The sequence below is a fragment of the Panthera uncia genome, chromosome C2 (genome assembly GCF_023721935.1).
Source record: "Panthera uncia isolate 11264 chromosome C2, Puncia_PCG_1.0, whole genome shotgun sequence".
Lineage (NCBI taxonomy): Eukaryota > Metazoa > Chordata > Mammalia > Carnivora > Felidae > Panthera > Panthera uncia.
Window position 1 is genome coordinate 150,387,905 of NC_064810.1, and position 18,502 is coordinate 150,406,406.

General features: G+C 42.2%; 1 protein-coding gene and 1 long non-coding RNA gene across 10 annotated transcripts in view; one reads left to right on the forward strand and one right to left on the reverse strand.

Annotated features, from left to right (window-relative positions):
* Window positions 1-212: 212 nt before the first annotated feature.
* Window positions 213-11,749, reverse strand: LOC125921448 (uncharacterized). Its single transcript, XR_007457426.1, has 2 exons — window positions 6,500-11,749; window positions 213-3,993 (listed from the first exon to the last, which is right to left on the reverse strand). It is a non-coding gene; the product is annotated as an uncharacterized LOC125921448 (long non-coding RNA).
* Window positions 11,750-12,098: 349 nt separating this feature from the next.
* The window catches only part of LRRFIP2 (LRR binding FLII interacting protein 2), a 106,169-nt gene continuing 99,765 nt past the window's right edge, over window positions 12,099-18,502 (forward strand). For all 9 annotated transcript variants that reach the window (XM_049629045.1, XM_049629036.1, XM_049629039.1 and 6 more), the window contains exon 1: window positions 12,099-12,189. The gene's annotated coding sequence lies outside the window, so the exon portion shown is untranslated. The remainder of the gene's footprint in view (window positions 12,190-18,502) is intronic.

Genomic DNA, 18,502 nt, shown 5'->3' on the forward strand with positions numbered 1-18,502 from the left:
GCCTCTGGGTCATAGTCAGACTTACTGCCATTGAATATAATGATACGATCATGCAATTCAAGAGCAGGGCAATGAATAAATCACCACTTGATGAACACTCAGTGATTCAACATAGGGATGCCTCTGGTGTGTCAACGTAGGCCTCACATGTCTAGATCAGCGGGAAATCCCGAACTCTTGTCTTTTTTTGTTTTTAGTTTTTTAAATGTTTATTTATTTCTGAGACAGAGAGAGACAGAGCATGAGGGGGGCGGGGCGGAGAGAGAGGGAGACCCAGAATCTGAGGCAGGCTCCAGGCTCGGAGCTGTCAGCATAGAACCCAATGTGGGGCTCAAACCCACGAACCGCGAGATCATGACCTGAGCTGAAGTCGGTCACTCGACCGACTGAGCTACCCAGGCGCTCCAAGAACTCTTGTCTTCTTGTCCCACGCATCGCCTTTTCCCCTGTCCGTCGAGGAATGACAGCAGTCACAATCATGGCTGATTGCTCTGGAAGGGGTTACCCTAACCGCTGTAGTAGCTGGGAGCCCAGTGTCATCGCTGACTCCAGAGCGTTCCAAGGCTATTACCTTGGAAAGCAATGCCCTTGTCAACCTCTGCAGTTGTGCACAGTTTTTGAGAGCAGTGTCCTTATACCGAATGAAGCACCGGTCGGAAATAATTACACCCTCACTCAGACCCAAGCTCCAGTGTCACCAGGGACTTTACCCGCCACTACGTTGATCGCCTACGGACACAAAAGCCATCGGAAGAAAGGGACTTGGGTTGTGCTTCCTGTCCTCATTGTGGCCATCACTGGGACACTTCCCCTCGGTGGTTCCACAAGAAAGAAAAGGAGATGCCCCTTTCCTCGGGATTACACATTTAGATGGTGCACCCACACCAACTGGCTCAGGGATCCTAATATTACAGTTCTTTGTATTCATTCACTCAGTCACTTCCCCAGGGAATAAGTTGGGTGTAGAAACAAAATGCTCTAAAGCCTTTATGTACATTTGTGTGTTAAGTATGTATGTATTGACCGATTTAAATCTAACTTCGAGTTACGGAGAATTTAAAACATACACACAAAATAGAGGATGCGGTATTAAACCCCAGTTCTCACCTCACGGACCCATCACTCTGCTTTAACACTTAACAATCCTCACCTAATCTTGTTTTCATTTCTTCTGCCACTTCTCCCCTTCCCCCTGGAGTATTTTGAAGGAAATCCTGGAGATCATTGAAATTTCATCCTTATTCAGTATACGACTCTAGCAGACTGCTTTCGAAAGCATCATTATGACAAAGACAAAATTATATACTACCACCTAATATCCAGCCTCTAGTCAAGTTTCCCAACTGTTTCAAAAATGTCTGTTTATAACTGGTTTGTCAAATCAGGATCCACATGCTGTACTTAGTTATTAGGTGTCTTAAATCTCTTTTTTAAAAGTTATTTATTTCTGAGAGAGAGGGCGAGAGAGAGCATGAGTGGGGGGGGGGGGACAGAGAGAAGGAGAGAGAATTCCAAGCAGGCTCCACGCCGTCAGCACAGAGCCCCAAGCAGGGCTTGAACTCACGAACCGTAAGATCATGACCTGAGCTGAAATCAGGAGTCGGATGCTCAACTGACTGAGCCACCAGGCACGCCTTAAATCTCTTTAATTTATTAAGATAACTTATTTGTTGAAGAAATCCTGTCATTTGTGCTGTAGAACTTTCCACAGTCTGGGTTTAGTTGATCGCATCTTCTCTGGTGTTGTTTTACACTTTCCTATATTGTTCATTCTCCCTTCTCCTCATAAGCTGTTACACTTAGAGGCTTTATTGGATTTAAACTCAAAATATTTGGGGAGTGGCAAAAATACTGCATAGGTGATTCAGCATATTTTGATCGCAGCACATCAGGAAGCATATGATGTATGGTCATTCGACTCTGAGTGATGTTAAAATTGATCAGTGGGTTCAGGTGTTGTCTATTATTTTATTAGGAGATTGAAAAATGGTCTTTTGTCATTTCACTTACCTTTATCAGTTGGAAATACTGTATACGAAAGGGCTTGCCCTTTACAACTCTGGTTCCCCTAAAATGCAATTTGTATAAGAGAAGCAGAATGCTTGATTCTTTTCCTTTATTTACCGATCGTCGTTACCATATAACGTAGCAACTTACTATTGCAACTTCTAGGTGACTTATATGTATATTTTCTTTTCTCAGTGTCATTATGGACTTGTGGATTTTAACATCACTCATGTGATAAATGACTTAAAATATATTCTGTAGGCAATGGTGAGCCACCACAGGTCATTTCCAACTTTCAAACATAAAGCCTAACTGACCACGGATCTAAAAATCAGGGATGCCTGGGTGGCTCAGTCGGTTAAGCTTCCCACTTTGGCTCAGGTCATGATCTCATGGTTCGTGAATTTAAACCCCACGTTGGGCTCTGTTCTGACAGCTCAGAGCCTGGAACCTGCTTCAAATTTAGTGTTTCCCTCTCTCTCTGCCTCTCCCCCACTCGTGCTCTCTCTCTCTCTCTCTCTCTCTCAATGATAAATAAACATTAAAAAACTTTAAAAATCAAACAGTAAGCTTATTGTTTTAGGGGGAATCCTTTCTTAACAGAACCAAAAAATTAAGATCAAAATCTCTGAACATACCAAAACTTTAGCCACAAAATTTAACAATGATTATTTCCGGGACCTTATACTTGTTCTCTGAGTTTCTTCTTTAGTTTCACTCAGTTTACTGGACTTCATTTCATGAATGTCTGAGTATCTGACTGAGGCTAGATTAAGTTCCGGGCACACGATGATTTCCGTCCTTATATCATTCAACTTACATTTATAAGACCTACATGTCCTATGACTAGTATTTGCAATTACATTTTTCTAAAATAAGAGCAAATTAATACCCAAATAACTGACTAGTACTCTAGTAATTGAACACGAGTTTGTGGACAATGGGGACGTGGCTCAAACCGAAGCAATGGCCGACAGTGAGTGCCAGCGTGCGAGTTCAATGTGTTTGTGAGCTGACATGCCAAAGCCGGAATTTGACGCGTAAAAAGGAGGGTTAGGTGTTTTAATGGAGTAGGCATGAAACTGTGTTTTTGACTGTGACACGCTAGATTGTTCGTCGGCTTGTTCTATCTTCCCCAGACAACTAGTTAGCTCTGAGAGGGCAGAAGCCACACCTGTATTGTTCATTTACTCCTAGCATCTAGTACGTGATTTTTTAGAGTGAAAGAAAAAAAACAATGCATGCAAGACAAGAGCAAAATCTACAATGGTTTTTGAGTGGCGAGAATCGTAATAAGACCTTTTTAGGTAGACCTAATTTACCACTCTTTAGTGGTATCTTTTGCGTATTTTGACTCTGGGGTATTGGTATGAAAAATAGATTCCTTTAAAAATTATCTGAGTATAGATGTAGTACATTTCATCTAGGAAGATTCTGAACAGTAAACAAGTCAAATGAAATCACTGGTACCTCCATTCCTTAAGGTGAACTGTGAGTGCCTTTTTCCAGTATTTGTCTATGTCTGTATAACATTAAACAATACTGGAATCATCTTGAACATATTGTTTAGTAACATACTCCTACATTTAAATACATGGCTAATTTCTCCTGCAATAGAAATTTTAACGGCTATATTCCATTATCATAATATCTATTTTTACAGTAACCAGACCCAAATCTAATTTCCAAACATGAAATTCTGATGAACAAGACCACAGAGCAGTGATTCTGATCAGTGTTATGCCTGGTAACAACAGCAGGCTATTCCATAGCACACACAGCTCCAGGACGTGAGATTAACTTCAACAACTATTCATTTAGTTTGGTTTGACTTTCTGCCAGTCTTATGACCAACTTGAAGCAGGTCCTAGAACAGGGAATGTTATGTTTGGTGTCCAGGGAAGCAGCAAACTGGAGAAGCCATCCGAAATTCCAGAATAATACAGAGAGCCAACACGTTATCCATTTCCCGCAGCAAAATTTGATCTAAAAGGATAAAAATGCCATATAAGTTAGGTTAAACATCTTGTGGGGAAAGTAACCTATTAGTGTACAAGGGAATGGAAATGGTGAAACCAAAAAGAAGCTGAAAACAAATCTGTACATACATTTTTCTTTCAAGACTCCACACTATGTAAATGTCCTCCAAGAAGATAAACTTAAGCTGACTCATTGTCACTTGCTTCTGCAATGGTTTCTGAGGCGTCTTAGATAGTAGCCACCCTGCCCCCAGGGTCCTGAGGGCTAATAAATATTTTTCAGGTGGACTGACAACAGGAAAGAATTGTAGGACAAGAAACTACCTGTAATACCTAGGTGTGAGTACCCTGAAAAGTGATGTGCTGAAAAACTGCCCCTTCCAGCTGGTTAACTTTTATGCTCATGCATTTATTTACTTTTTGTGACATTCACTCATCAACGACAAGTGAATACGTGACAGCCTAATGATACAAGGGAAATGCAGTATTGTGTATAGAATTGGAAGAGATGCAAAACGAGTGCCATGACATTTCGTTTTTCTTTCTTTCTCTTTCTTTCTTTCTTTCTTTCTTCTTTCTTTCTTTTTTTGTAATCTCTACACGTAAAGCGGAGCTCAGACTCAACTCATGGCGTGTGCTCTTCTGACTAAACCAGCCAGGCACCCCAATGGTATTACTTCTTTTAAAAGCTTTGGGAGAATGCTTTAGGCCTTTGTTAATTTGTAGAGGTCGTATTATTTTCTGGCCATCAGTGTCCATTTCCTTATTTTGTTGACAGCATCCCATTTTTTCTTCTGGGGAACCACTCCTCTCCTACAGTCCATGTTCTTTGGGTGAAACATAAGTGAAGCATGTGACTCATATTTGGCCAATCACAGCATAAAATTTTCCTAGCTGGGGATGGGATCTGTGTCGGTTTAATTAGTGAATCAGGGACTGCTGCTAGTTAGGATCTTTCTCATGCTGGACTTGGATGAGGACGGATGTAGACCTGAAATTGTTGGAAACCATTTTGCGGCCACACGAAGTCTGAGTATAAAGGCAACATGGAGGAGAGCTGAGCCTTTTTTGTTGCTGCTTTTTGTTTCTCAGAAGGCCCTCTTTTGTCTGATTTGAAATGGGCATGAGTGGCAGTAGATTGAAAGTTCTAACTCTACCCTTATTTTCACAGGACAGCTAGAAGTGTCTAAATTATAAGAAAATTGATGCTTTTTAACAACTAAAGAAATAAAAAACTCCGTATTGGAATAGTTTATTATATAAGCATTGTAAAATGTCTTCTAGGGGGGTGCCTGTGTGGCTCAGTCAGTTGAACATCTGAGTCTTGATTTTGGCTCAGGTCATGATCCTAAACTTATGGGATTGAGCCCTCAGCATGGAGCCTACTTAAGATTTTCTCTCTCTCACTCTGCCCCTCTCCCCTGCTTGTGCTCTCTCGTTCCAATATTTAAAAAAAAGTTTTCTAGGGATATGGCAGTGTGAAGCGTACAAAAGAAAACATCCTTTTTTATTATTTATTTATTTTGAGAGACAGAGACGGCGCAAGTCAGGGAGGAGCAGAGAGAGAGGGAGAGAGAGAATCCCAAACAGATTCCACACTGCCAGCCCACACCCTGAAGCGTAGCTCGAACTCATGAAACCCTGAGATCACGACCTGAGTTGAAACCCATAGTCACTTAACCGACTGAGTCACCCGGGCGCCCCTAAAATAAATCTTTTTTAAAGAAATGTAAAATCTGCTTGGAAAGACATGAAAACATTAAAAAACATTCTAAATCCTTTAGCACACAAATGAGTTGCAAACAGTATGCATAGTAAGTGTTCAGAATGGCAATATAAAGACAACTATCTAGAAACAAAACCAGCCTACAACAAAAGAGGGTTTAGACTAAACTCCCAACTATTTCCATTAAATTCTCAAGGCACCGGTCCTCATATCCTTACTGACGTGTGTATCTAATTGCCTATTTGATATCTCCGTTTAGATGACCAATAGGCATCTCAAACGTCCGGAAAAAGTCTTTTCCTCCAAACTTGCGTGACCTAGACTGTCTTCCAAATTTCAGTAGATGGCAACTGCATCCTTCCAGTTGCTCAGGTCTAAAACCTTACAGGTGGTCTTTTTTTTTTTTTTGCATATGAAATCCATTCCATCAGCAAATCTTACTGGCTCTATCTTCAAAACGTATTCAGAAACTAACCACTTCTTCTAAATACCTCCACTGCTGCCTGAATTATTGCAATAGACTAACTGGTCTTCTTGATCTCATCACTGGCCCACTGAAGTCTAGTTACAATAGAGCAGCTAGCCACAACAGTCTCATTTTATGAAGTAAATTTTCAGACATACGTAAAAGGTGAAAAGATTTTATAATGCTCCATCTGTATACCCACTATCTGTAGAGTCCACTATTAAATAGCACGGTCCTGTTAAGATGACAGATTGTATAGCTCCTTTGCCCAAACCTCTCTAATAGCTTACCTCATTCAAAAAGGAAAAGCCAATTTCTTACCATGGTCTTCGAGATTCTATGATCTGGTCCCTATTACCATTCTTCCCCGTTGACCATTACCCTTCAGCCACAATGGTCTCCTTGTTGCTTACTCAAACACGGCAGGCACATTCTTGCTTTAGGGTCTTTGCACTTGCTGTCCCTTTGCTTGGGATGCTCTTCTCCTTGGTATGTGAATGGCTTGCCTCTTTCTTTGGATCACCTCATTAGAGGTCTTCTCTGACTCTTCCAAGTATTAGGTTGAACAATTCAATGTCATCCAACCATGTTTAACCCACACGAACCCAATATTGTTCTGAGTTGAAAACAATGTAAAAAAGATCAGAAACTTCATATGGTTCAAGCTAATAAAATAGCACCACCACCCTACCTTTTTATTCTCACCTGGATTCCAAATTTCTTTATAGAGCTTCTTAGATACCACTATCTTACATACTACTGTGTATTGTCTATAATATGATCCTTAAAGTTAGGAAATCTTTGTTTTGTTCACTGCTGCATGCTCAGTGTGCAGACTATAACCTGGCTTATAGTGGGTACTCAGGACATACTTAAAGAGTGAATTCTTCACATTGAAGCCAGAGTGAGCTTTTGGAAACACCAATCTGATGCCACTCCTACTAAAAACTCTTAAATTGGTTTGTATCACTTCAGAAGCAAAGATAAGAATCCTTACCAAACCTGTAAGACCCTGCATGGTGGGTCTTAGCTTAATTCTCTAGATCCCTCTCACATTATCTCCCTCGTTTCTTTTCAGTCTCTGGGACTCTGTTTTTCCTTGCTCTTCCTGTGCTTCTGCACCAAGTTCACTATGAGGCAGTTTTAAATCTTAGCTCAAAGATTCTCTTGCTAGAAGCCATTTCTGACACCCCAGATTTGGTAGAATTCTGCTTCAATGCTCTCAGGCACCACTTCTCTACCCTTAGTGATACCTATTGGGATTATAAAGTTACTTTTGTGTGATAATTTGTCTCCCTCACCAGACAGGAAGTTTCACGAGAGAAGAAAACACAGCTTTCTTTTTACTTCCCTTTGGATCCCTAGCATCTATGAAGTATCTGGCACATAGTAAGAGCTTAATACTCCTTTAAAAAATAGATCCTGTGGTGTCTCTGTTACCAGTGCCTAACTGGGCAACTGGTACACGGTAGACGAATACATTTGCTAAACAACCCATAGAAGGAAGAGCGTTTGACTACTTATTTACAATAAATATATAACGCATAAGGGCTATCACTTGATTATTTGTGATGAGGCATTAATACATAATTGATACCTACCCCAAATCCCAAATTCTCTCTTCTCATCAACTTCTTCTCAACACTAAGACTGAAGAAAGTAAGTTACACTTCTTTTCTTTCCTTTGTTTACTCTCTGGTGGAGTAAAGGGTGAGCTGGCTAGAACTTAGGGCCAGAATGAGACATAAGTGAGATCTGGCTTCTGAACCAACAGACCATGCCTCGTATTCTCACTTGGATAGTTAGATGTTTAGAAACTTTTTTTTTCCCCAGTCAGGGGCACCTGATTTCAGCTCAGATCATGATCTCGTGGTTCCTGAGATCAAGTCCTATGTCATCAGTGCAGAGCCTGCTTGGGATTCTCTCCCCATGTCTCTGCTCCTCCCCTGCTGGCACGCACACGCTCTCTCTCCCTCTTGAAAGAAAGAAAGAAAGAAAGAAAGAAAGAAAGAAAGAAAGCAAGCACTAGAAAGTTTTCCCCTCAGTCAGATGAAAAAGCTTTGCATTATTTTTCTTTTTACTTTAATAGCAACCTCCTTGAAAACATTCCAGTGGTCAAAGGATATATTAAAACACCCACATACACAGGTTGTATAAATTTACAGGTTTATTAGGGCAGAATGACATGGAGCAGTATAAGCAGAAAAAAACCAAAAATGTTACAAATGACTTCCTTTTAAGCGTGCTGAAACACAGAATTGTCGTAGTAAGCTTGTAATTCCAGAGGAGCACTGTGGCAAGCTTACTGACTGTCATTTGTTAATCTGGGAAAGGGAGAAGAGCCAAATCAAATACAGTACAAATGAATCGTTACAAAATGGTAATTTTCGACATAATGAAACTTAAAAAGAAACTAAAAACCTAAAGAAGATAGCAAGATGTGAATTTTCTAGTTTTAATAATGTATTATGGGTACGCGAGATGCTGCCAGAGGGTGAACCTGGGTGGAGGGTAACCTCGCTGCATTATTTTTGTACCCTTTTGCGCGTCTATAATTATTTCCAAATAAAAAGTGAAATAAACACATAAATAAAATAAAAAAAGAAGACAGCAGGAAAAACAGTAAATGTAGATAAGAAGGGATTTTTAGAACGAGAACTTAAATATACATAGTCAAAGACTTGCTTTGCCAGATTCCCATAGGTTTATAAGGAGTTAACCAAAATGAAAAAGACAGACACACACATCTCATTAATAAAAACAGTAGGCTCTGAAAAGTTGCATCCTATTTTTAATGTCTGAACTAATGATGTTTTCCGGAAATGTGCAGAGAGCAAAAGGTAGTACTATGTGTGCAAAACACAACTGAATTTTGTGAAAACCACAAAAAACGACTGCTCTTGAGAAAGGAAAAGTTTTATTTCTTGACATCATCAAAGAAAAACGTGAAGGATCTGATAGGAACGAAACAAAAATGTACAAATCCTACTACCTCATTCCTCAAAACCATATAAACACTTGCAAGATTTTCCTTCATCCGTTAAATGTCTCTAGAGCAGCCAGCCTACACAGACCTGGGGGCATTCACATGTCAGAATATTCCATAAAAATCTGGGAACATATTTTTGGCAGAAAGAAATCACTTTGTGTGCAAGGAAAGGCTGCTTGTGAAAGAATGCAGACTGACACAGTTGGGCAGGAGCCCCTTGCAATGACATAATGTTAGTGTCATCATTTATCACATTATTGGGAGCATTTAAAAGACACAGGGTGGGGGTGCCTGGGTGGCTCAGCAGGTTGAGCGCCTGACTCTTCTCATTTCCGCCAGGTCATGGTCCCAAGGTCTTGAGATGGAGCCTGTGCGGGAGTCCACACTGAGCTTGGAGCCTGCTTAAGGATTCTCTCCCCCTCTCCCTCTGCCCTTCCCCTGCTGGCGCTCTCTTCCTCTCACATAAAACCACCAACCAACCAAAAGACACATGGCATTCTGAACTCCTAAAACAAGTAGAGTTGTTTTTTGGTGTCAAATAGATGGCAAATATCCTTTAGAGGGAGAAGTAAAAACGCAGAGAAGCTCGCTCCAACATTGCCTCGTATCACTCGACCTTGAAGCTTATTTTTGTAACAAAATTCTAAAAGCAACATACAGATCTGCTTGGCTGGACACTTCACTTATATTTCCTTCTTAAATATTAGGGGATAGCACATGGTGCAAAAGGGGAATTAGGGCTAGAGTTAATTAGAGTTCATTAGAGTTTAATTTCTGACCCTTCCAGCGACTATGTCTTCGTTACGACAATGGGTATAATAATCCCCGTATCTCAAGGTTGGTCCCAGTCCTGAAAGGGATAATGTATTTAAATGCCTAGCACAATGCTGTGCAAACAGTAGGCAGCAAGAAGTGTGAGCTCGCTCCCAGTTTTCCCAGAAGACACAACAAAATATTTCCTTCTGTTAGTTTGGTATGAACCAAAACAAATGGCCGAGGAGTAAGCAAAAAGGGCTCGAGATTCTAACCCCACTATTATTATCCAAACAATCGTTCCATTAATTATGCAGTTATATAAACTAATACTGAATAAACATTATTGGGTTTTTTGGTATTATTCAGGTAATGCGTTATAACCCGAAAAGGTCCTCTCTTTGCAAGTCAGCTTTTAATTTTGTCTTTAACTGATTTAGCAAAATAGGTCATTAATTCTCTTATTCAGATCATAACAGAGCTCCATCTTTTGGGAGGATTAAGCTCCCAGGTAAAAATCATAGTTTTAACGCTTACTCATGGGTTTCAGAAAAAGTGACGTGGGAAAAGAAACGGCAAAAGGTTAAAGAATTTGTCTCTCGGGGCTGTTTGCCTTCAAGCATCTGTTGATGTCTGTCTACACACCAAAGCTCCCTAATTCCTGCCTTGAACCTCCGCTAAGAAGCCACAGTCCCAGACCCCAACAACTCCCAAGGGGGAGCAAGCCCTTCGAAACTGAAGGAGTGGACAGGACAGAGACAGGCCTTAGAAGGCTTTAGAGGGGGCGCCTGTGTGGCTCCGTCGGTGAAGCGTCCCACTTTGGCTCAGTTCATGATCCCAGGGTTTGTGAGTTCGAGCCCATCGTCGGGCTCTGTGCTGGCAGCTCAGAGCCTGGAGCCTGCTTGGGATTCTGGGTCTCCCTCTCTCTCTATGCCCTTCCCCCGCTCGCGCTGTCTCTCTCTCTCTCTCTCTTTCTCAAAAAACAAACATTAAAAGGAAAATTAAAAAAAAAAAAAAAAAAAGAAGCAGGCTTTGGAGACAGGTTTTTAACATAATCCGCGGCCTTACGCAGCAGTTCTGGAACCTACAGTCCCCGGCTGTAACACTGTGTCTAAGCTGTCATTTCACGCCTTTGTCTCAGGAAGCAGCTCGACTATCACTTCCCTCCAGAGGTTCTCTAGCCATCCTATCCCGAAAAAGGGGGTCTGGCCCACTCAACCCTCGCATCATTCTTCTGTATTTCCTGCATGGCATAGCCTTGCCACAATCCGTCTTGACCTTGTCTGTCTGCTTAAATCTCTCTACTCCACTAGAAGGTAAGCTTCCTAAAGAGCAAGGCCCTGGGTCTGCCTCCAGCGCCTTGAACCTGCGGAGTGTCAAGAGACCCTTCTGGAATGAACGACAGGTCCGGGTCTGGCAGATATTTAACTGCCTCCATATCCCGCCATCTCCGCCCCCCCCCCCCCCCCCCAAACCCCCCCCGCCGCCTCCTCCGGAAATCATTTCAAAATCACGGGTTTTCATTTTGGAAATACGGCTTTCAGCGTTGCCGCTACACCCGCTCGCTCTCGCACGCTCGTTCCCTGCAGTCGGAGCCGCCGCCCGGCCCACTTACCCAAGCCCACTAGGCCGGACCGTTTAGGGGCGATCGGGGCAGGTGCAGCCTCGAGCGGGCGACCGCCTCAGTTCACCTTCCCGGTCCCCGGTCCTCCGCGGGCCCCGAGAAGCCACCTCTAGGCCGCCCGGGCCTCCGCCCACCGGCGGTCGCACCCTGCCGCCCTCCCTCCGGCGCGGCGCCAGCAGCTCGCGGCGGTCGCGGCGGGGGCGCTGCTCCCGGCACCCCGCGCGGGCGGCCGCGGGAGAGCCGGCAGTCTTTCGCCAGGCCGCGAACCCGCCTGTCCCGCAGCGCGCGCCGCCGCCGCCGCCGCAACTGCTTCCGGGTGAGCGGGTCACCGACCCTGTGGCCCCGCCCCTCCTTCGCCTCCTTCGGCTGCCGCTGGGGCTGCGGCTCCTCTCGGGGGCCGGTTCCCGCTGTCTCCGTGTCAGCCACCGCGCCGCGGGGCCGCCGGCGTGACTGAGCGACCCGCTGCGGGCGCCGGGAGCCGCTGCGTCCGGCCGGGCAAGCCTGCGGGAGCCCGGGAGCCAGTCCGCCGTCCGCGCCCCTCGCCCTCCGCTCCTCGCTCTTCGCCCGTCCGGGTGCCGGCGGCCGACCCGCGCGCCCCAGCCCTTCCCGGGCGGCGCCGCAGTCACAGTCCGCGCCCAGGGACAGGTAAGGACCGCTTCTCCCGCCGGCCCCGGAGGCCCCTGTTCGGCCTGCAGCCCGTGCGACCCGCGCCGCCGCTGACCCCTGCTGGGGGCCGGGCTTCCCTGCCGGCTCCGGGTCGGGGTCGCCCCCCGCCTACCGCGTTCGCCGGCGGCACGCCTGATTTCTAACGCGCACCCTCCGTCTGCGCCGGGGGCAAGGGTCTCTCCCATTGTGGAAGAAATTACATCGGGCCGCTGTCCCTCTGCCTCCGGTGTTCGAGGCTCCTTCATCTCCTCCCCAGCGCGACACCCCAGCGAACGGTGTCAGGCCGGTGGAGGGCGTAGCATTTTTATGGGATTTTTTTTTTTTCTTCCTCCTTGACCCGAACTGAAGCGCGGGCATAACAGGCGCTTGCTAGGAGTGTCAGGGTTAATGCTTGACTACTATGTGGCGTTATTCACACCCAGATCGTTAAGTTATACAGCTCCGGTCAGGCCTGCTTCTCTTGCCTGTGGATATCCAGCGGGAAGCTGGCGGACCTATGGAAGCGCACCTCTTTGCCTTTCTTAGGGGAGAAAAAAGTTCAAGTGTTTGCTCTACTTTTCCACCGTGGGAGATACAAATATCAGGCTGCCGAGAAACGGCTAGGGAAATACTGTATCCTAAACTTTAACTGTTTGTAGCTCATTTGAGTTTCCATTTAATGACTCACCATTTCTGCCATAAACAGAAAAACTGCAGAGTAGTTTAATTGGCTAAAAGAGAACATGTAAGGATAGTAGCCATTGCTTTATGTTCTCACAATGGGAAGAGAACGTGGATGCGGTAAATGGAACCAGAGGGACGGTGAACGGGGTACGGGTGGGCGAGTTCATAATGTTTAAAATAACATTTTTTTTTTCCAAGATAACATTTTTATTTTATTTGGGGATGAATCTGTATATAAGGGTGCAATTGCAGATAAAAGTTAGTTGGCAAAGACTTGAGGTTTGCTGTGGTTTGGGCGTCTTGACGAATGAACCCTGCTTAACTTCTGTTTATCCTCTGTTTAACAAACGTAGAGATGATGACCTGGTGTTAAATTCACGTTGGAGTAAGAATTTCAGAAAGTGATTCATTTAGAAAGTTAGGTCACGCTGTGAATCATTGATATGGATCTTAGGATTGGAATAGAGAGGAAAGCTAGAAGTTTGTTACTGCCTGTTTAATTAGAAGCTTTCAGTCATTTTATATGAAGTGTTGTATTATGCTTTGTTAGGTTTGTTGGTAGGTATTTATTGTTATGAAGTGTGATAAGGAACTCCTAATTGAACTTTTGCAGAATGTTTGGCTTCAGAATAGTTAGTTCCTGAGTATATTGTGGTAATTTTACCCCCACTCCTTTTTTTTTTTTTTTTGGCCAGATGTGAGAAGATAATTAAAGATGTCTAGAAACAAAATAAATGTCAGTGAAAAGATATAAAAAAGTTTACTGAAAGAATCCATAGTTACAAAGTAGTCTTTTGAGTGAAAGGCCTCACCTATTTTGCAAATCCTCAAAAATGTGGAATGAGACTATACCGAGTTCTTACGTAAGTTCTGTTACAGAAGAAAGTGTATTGAGCTTGTGATTTATTATTGGAATGAATTCATTGTAAACTAGAAATAACTTTTTATTGCTCAAGTGTAATTTGATCATTTTTGGCTTTAAAAATGTTAAGCTAAATAACTTTGAATCACAGAATACTTGATACTCTTAACCTTGTTTTCTTTTTCTTTTTGGAATTCAGCTTATTTTACCTTGATTTTCATTTATAGAGAGCCTTAGTTGTTACTTATAAAGTAATGGTAAGTTGGTCTTGGTTACCAGATTCCTTTAATTCTTTGACTAAATTCTGGCATCTCATTTTCTTATCCATTCTTATATACAGAGTGTTCCCTAATGTTGCTTTTGATTTTTGTCCAGCTAATAGTAACTTAATTAGGAGTTTCAGTTCCCAGTGAACAGATTCCCTTTTGGAAAATCCCTTGTGGAAACCACCGTAACTAACAGTCTTGATAGGTAGATATACAAGAGAAGCCTTCTTTCTCAAAAATAAGATAAAAACAGAGAAGGAGACAAACCATAAGAGACTCTTAAATACAGAGAACAAGCTGAGGGTTGCTGGATGGGGTTTGGGTGGGGGTGATGGGCTGAATGGGCAAGGGGCATTAAGGAAGGCACCTGTTGGGATGAGCATTGGGTGTTACATGTAAGTGATGAATCGCTAAATTCTATTCCTGAAATCATTATTACACCATATGTTAACTAACTTGGATTTAAATAATAATAAAAATAATAATAATTAAAAAACAGAAGTCTTCTTTTGTTATGATGTAAGCATCTCCATAATGAAGGAAAAAAGTGATATGAGGGTATATTTGGCAAATAGATTCTTTCTCTCTCAAAACAAAACCAAAAACAGATCTTTACTAGAAATGAGAGCCGTTTCTTGCAAGGCTCTTTGTGAATTGTTTATCCTGCTCCTAGTGTGAAAAGGGACAGAATTGATGATGTATAGAAAAAGAAATTCTCCCTGCAGCATGCTGGGAATGTTGATGAGGATCATTTAAGAGAAAATACAGTTTCCGTCTTCACCAGAGGAGTGCTACCCATTGCACCTACAAAATAGAGGCCGTTTCATAGCCTTTTCCTTGTGGGTAGTTGATTGCTTTCTGGAGACTCTGAATGGAGAGATGGACCTTTAACCAGGAAAACGTTAATTAATAATTAATTATTAATCCAGTTTGCAAACAATAGACTTTATGACCGTCATTCAAAACTTAACTTTTAAAATTTCAGAAGGAAGGTACTGAGCAAAATTTGCCCCTTTTCTCCATTTTTCCTTTTAAGATAGACACCTTTGGAAACAATTTTTTTGTGTTGCACATTGCACTTTGACTTTTAAAACTTTCTGCCCTACAGTAAATTAGGCTAGATTTAAAAGGAATCAAACATTGGCTAAAAACTGGGTTTGGCATAAGTGTTACTTTTTCATTTGTTCTATTATTTTTTTATCTGGTGGGGGCTGGAGAGAGGATTCTGTTTCTTGGGGAAACCCTGAGCTTTGCTTTTGTATGCTTTTGTTTGGGTCAGGAGAGCAGTAGATACAAGTGGTTGAGAAGGGGGAAGACATGGCATGCGTACCCGGAAGGAGAATGCCCACTTCATGGGTGCAGTAGATGTTTGTGGGAGTTTAAAAAATTGATACGACAGTTTAAATGTTATATGGTGCAAAAGAAGCCTTCTTTCCACAACAGACGTCTAGCCTTTTCCCTTTTCTACTCTCCCACCCCCTAATCCAAGCAACCACTGTGAGTGGTTTCCTGTATGTCCTCCTCCAAATTTTTTATTACATATGTAACTGGCTTTGTTTAGGAGAGTTACCTTTTGTTGTTACCCTTGGTATATCTTAGAGACTTTTCTGTATTTGCACATATGTCCACCTGATTATGTATTTATTTATTTTTAATGTTTATTTTTGAGACACACACGCACACGCACAGAATGTGAGTGGGGGAGGGGCAGAAAGAGAGAGGGAGACCCAGAATCCTAAGCAGGCTCCAGGCTCTGAGCTGTCAGCACAGAGCTCATCACAAGGCTTGAATTCACAAACCATGAGTTCATAACTTGAGCCAAAGTTGATGCTCAACTGACTGAGCCAACCAGGAGCCCCCACCTGATTTTTAAAAAAGACTGAATGCCCTGGGTAGTGTAGATGAACCATAATTTATTCATTTTCCATGATTTATTTTACCATTCCTTGTTAACAGACATTTAGGTTGTTTTAGCTTTCTACAAATGCTGCTATAGTGAACAACTAGTATTTAAGTCTTTGCACTAGTCCATAAGTATGTATATTGAATATATTTCTGAAAGGGTGATTGCAAAGTTGGGGCTTAAGTTGTGAAAATGTATAAATTTATTTCCATCTTATATTGGACTTTATTTTATAATAGAAGTTAACTTTCTCAACCTTGTGGAAGGAGAAAGGAACTCTTAATTACTTTGGATTCTTTATCTTCTCTATTTTAAAAAAATACTAAAATGTATTGTATAAGGCGGTCTTAAACATTTTAGAGTGACAGGTGGTTAATTTTATTTGTAGTGGCAAGGCTAAAAATACTGTAGCTTGAAAACTGATGTTATATTTGGCAAGAGTTAAATGAATACCTTTTGTAGTGGGTTGTTTTAGGATTTTATGACTGGTGTCAATTAAAAATATTGTATATAGTTTAACTTCTTGCTCTAACGAAATCTGCTACTATATTAGTCATGGGAAATAAATAGCCCACCTTCTGTCTTCCTTCACCGTTCACATCCTAGTCTATTCATAATAAAATAAACCTTGGTAGAGTTTGAGATTCAAAAATCCTTTTGCAAACCATAGTGCTGTTGATGGGTTAATTTCCCAAGGCAGGGGGTAGGTACAAATTCAGTTTTTACTCTGCAGAGTGTTTGTGAGCAAATCAAGGGTTTACGATTTTAATTTCTATACTGCACCGTTCACTCATGAACAAGAGGAAGGAGGTTGAGAACCTCTGTCCTTTTAAAATGATAGAGACTGGAGGAAAAAAAAAAAAAAGTACAGAGGGGCTAATGTATGATGATCAAGTTGGAACTTGTGAGTGGCAGTTTCTCTGGCTGGTGCCCAGGATCTATTTTGAGGCCTTGTCAAAGCTCATCTGACAGAACCTACCACAGAACTGTAATCTGTCCTGGCCCCTGCTGCAAGTCAGGAAGGCCTGCGGTTTAGGAAAAGTGGCAACCACAGAAGAGTGAGCTTACGAAGGACGTTTGCTTTCAGAAGATTAAGTCTAAGTTTTGGGGTGAAAATCTGCTTCGCGTGCATATTCTAGGATCGTTTTCTTTTTTTCTTTTTGCCCTCCTCTTTTCAGAGCACGGTTAAGGAGAACTAACGAGGGAGGTGTTTTAGAAAAACGTGCACGAGGAGGAGCACAGGATTGTACCAGTATTGATGTCATGTTCAGGTTGTAAGAGTGATCAGATGTTTTACGACAGGGGAAAACCATTACTGATACTGGCATAGGGTGGCCGTGACCCTTGTTGAACTAGTGCAGTTCAGAGACCTGCACACGTGTCTTTGGATCAAAAGGACACTGGGAATGATGAGCTGTTTTATAAGCTTATTTTGAGTTCACACAGGGAAATTAGCTTCTTGCCAAATTCTCATTGTCTGCTTCCCGTAGAACTGCTACAGTCTCATGTACATTATCGTGAAGTTCTCTCTTTAAAAATAACTTGTGGCTGTTACCAGATGCTGTATCCCCAGCACAGCTGCCTCTGGGTATCATGTGCTTTCTCATGAAAACCTTGCTGTTTTCTATACTTAGTGAATGAGGCACTTGAGTTTCAAGTTCTTTGACTGATTTCACTTCTTCGGCTAGAAAGCTGTTTAAAGGGTTAGTGCTCCACCAAGGTTCATTTCACCATATTAAACTGCAGCCTTGTATTACATTACAGTCAAGGTTGTTTGAAGAATTTGGTGTACAATGCACATTTAATTTGCAGACGGAAAGCCTGCAGATGGTTTCCTTTCTTCTGCTTTACGTTAGCTCGTAACTCCAAGAAATTTAGTTTTTCCTTGCCCTCAGAAATGTGAATTATTTGCATTTGATAATGATGGTGTGTTTAGTACTGTATTCAATGTGAGGAAAAAAAATAAACTGGAGTATTTTTCCTTTTTTTCCTATTCCTATTTCTGGCTTATTCCTATTATCCCTTCCCTGTTTCAGCCTTCCCCTACCAGAAAAAAAGGCAGTGGGGAGGTGGGGAGGGGAGGGGAGGATAGTGCAGAGCAGAGAGAGTGGAAAAGAGAAGAGGTTGGGAAAAGCGTTTGAGTACAAAGTGTGTAACAGGGTTTTAAAAAATTTTGTATATATATTTTAATTTTTTTATTTTAGAGAGAGAGAGATCTTGAACAGGGGATTGGGGCAGAGGGAGAGAGAGAATCCGAAGCAGGCTCTGTGCTCAGTGTACAGCCCAACCAGGGCTGGATCCCATGACTTTGGGGTCATGACCTAAGCTGAAAGCTAGAGTCAGACAGTCAACCAGCTGAGCAACCCAGACACCCCAGGGTGTTTTTATTTTCTCAGGAGTGAGATAGTAAAACCCTTCTTAAAGAATTGTAGTTCATCTCTTTCATTGTTTTCACTTTGAACCTTGTATATCTTAGTTTTTGGGTTTTTTTTTTTTTTTTTTTCATTATGAACACCAAACTCTTAACTAGTGTTTAAAAACATTTTTTTTTTATATTTATTTTTTGAGAGAGAGAGAGTAAGTGGGGGAGGGATAGAG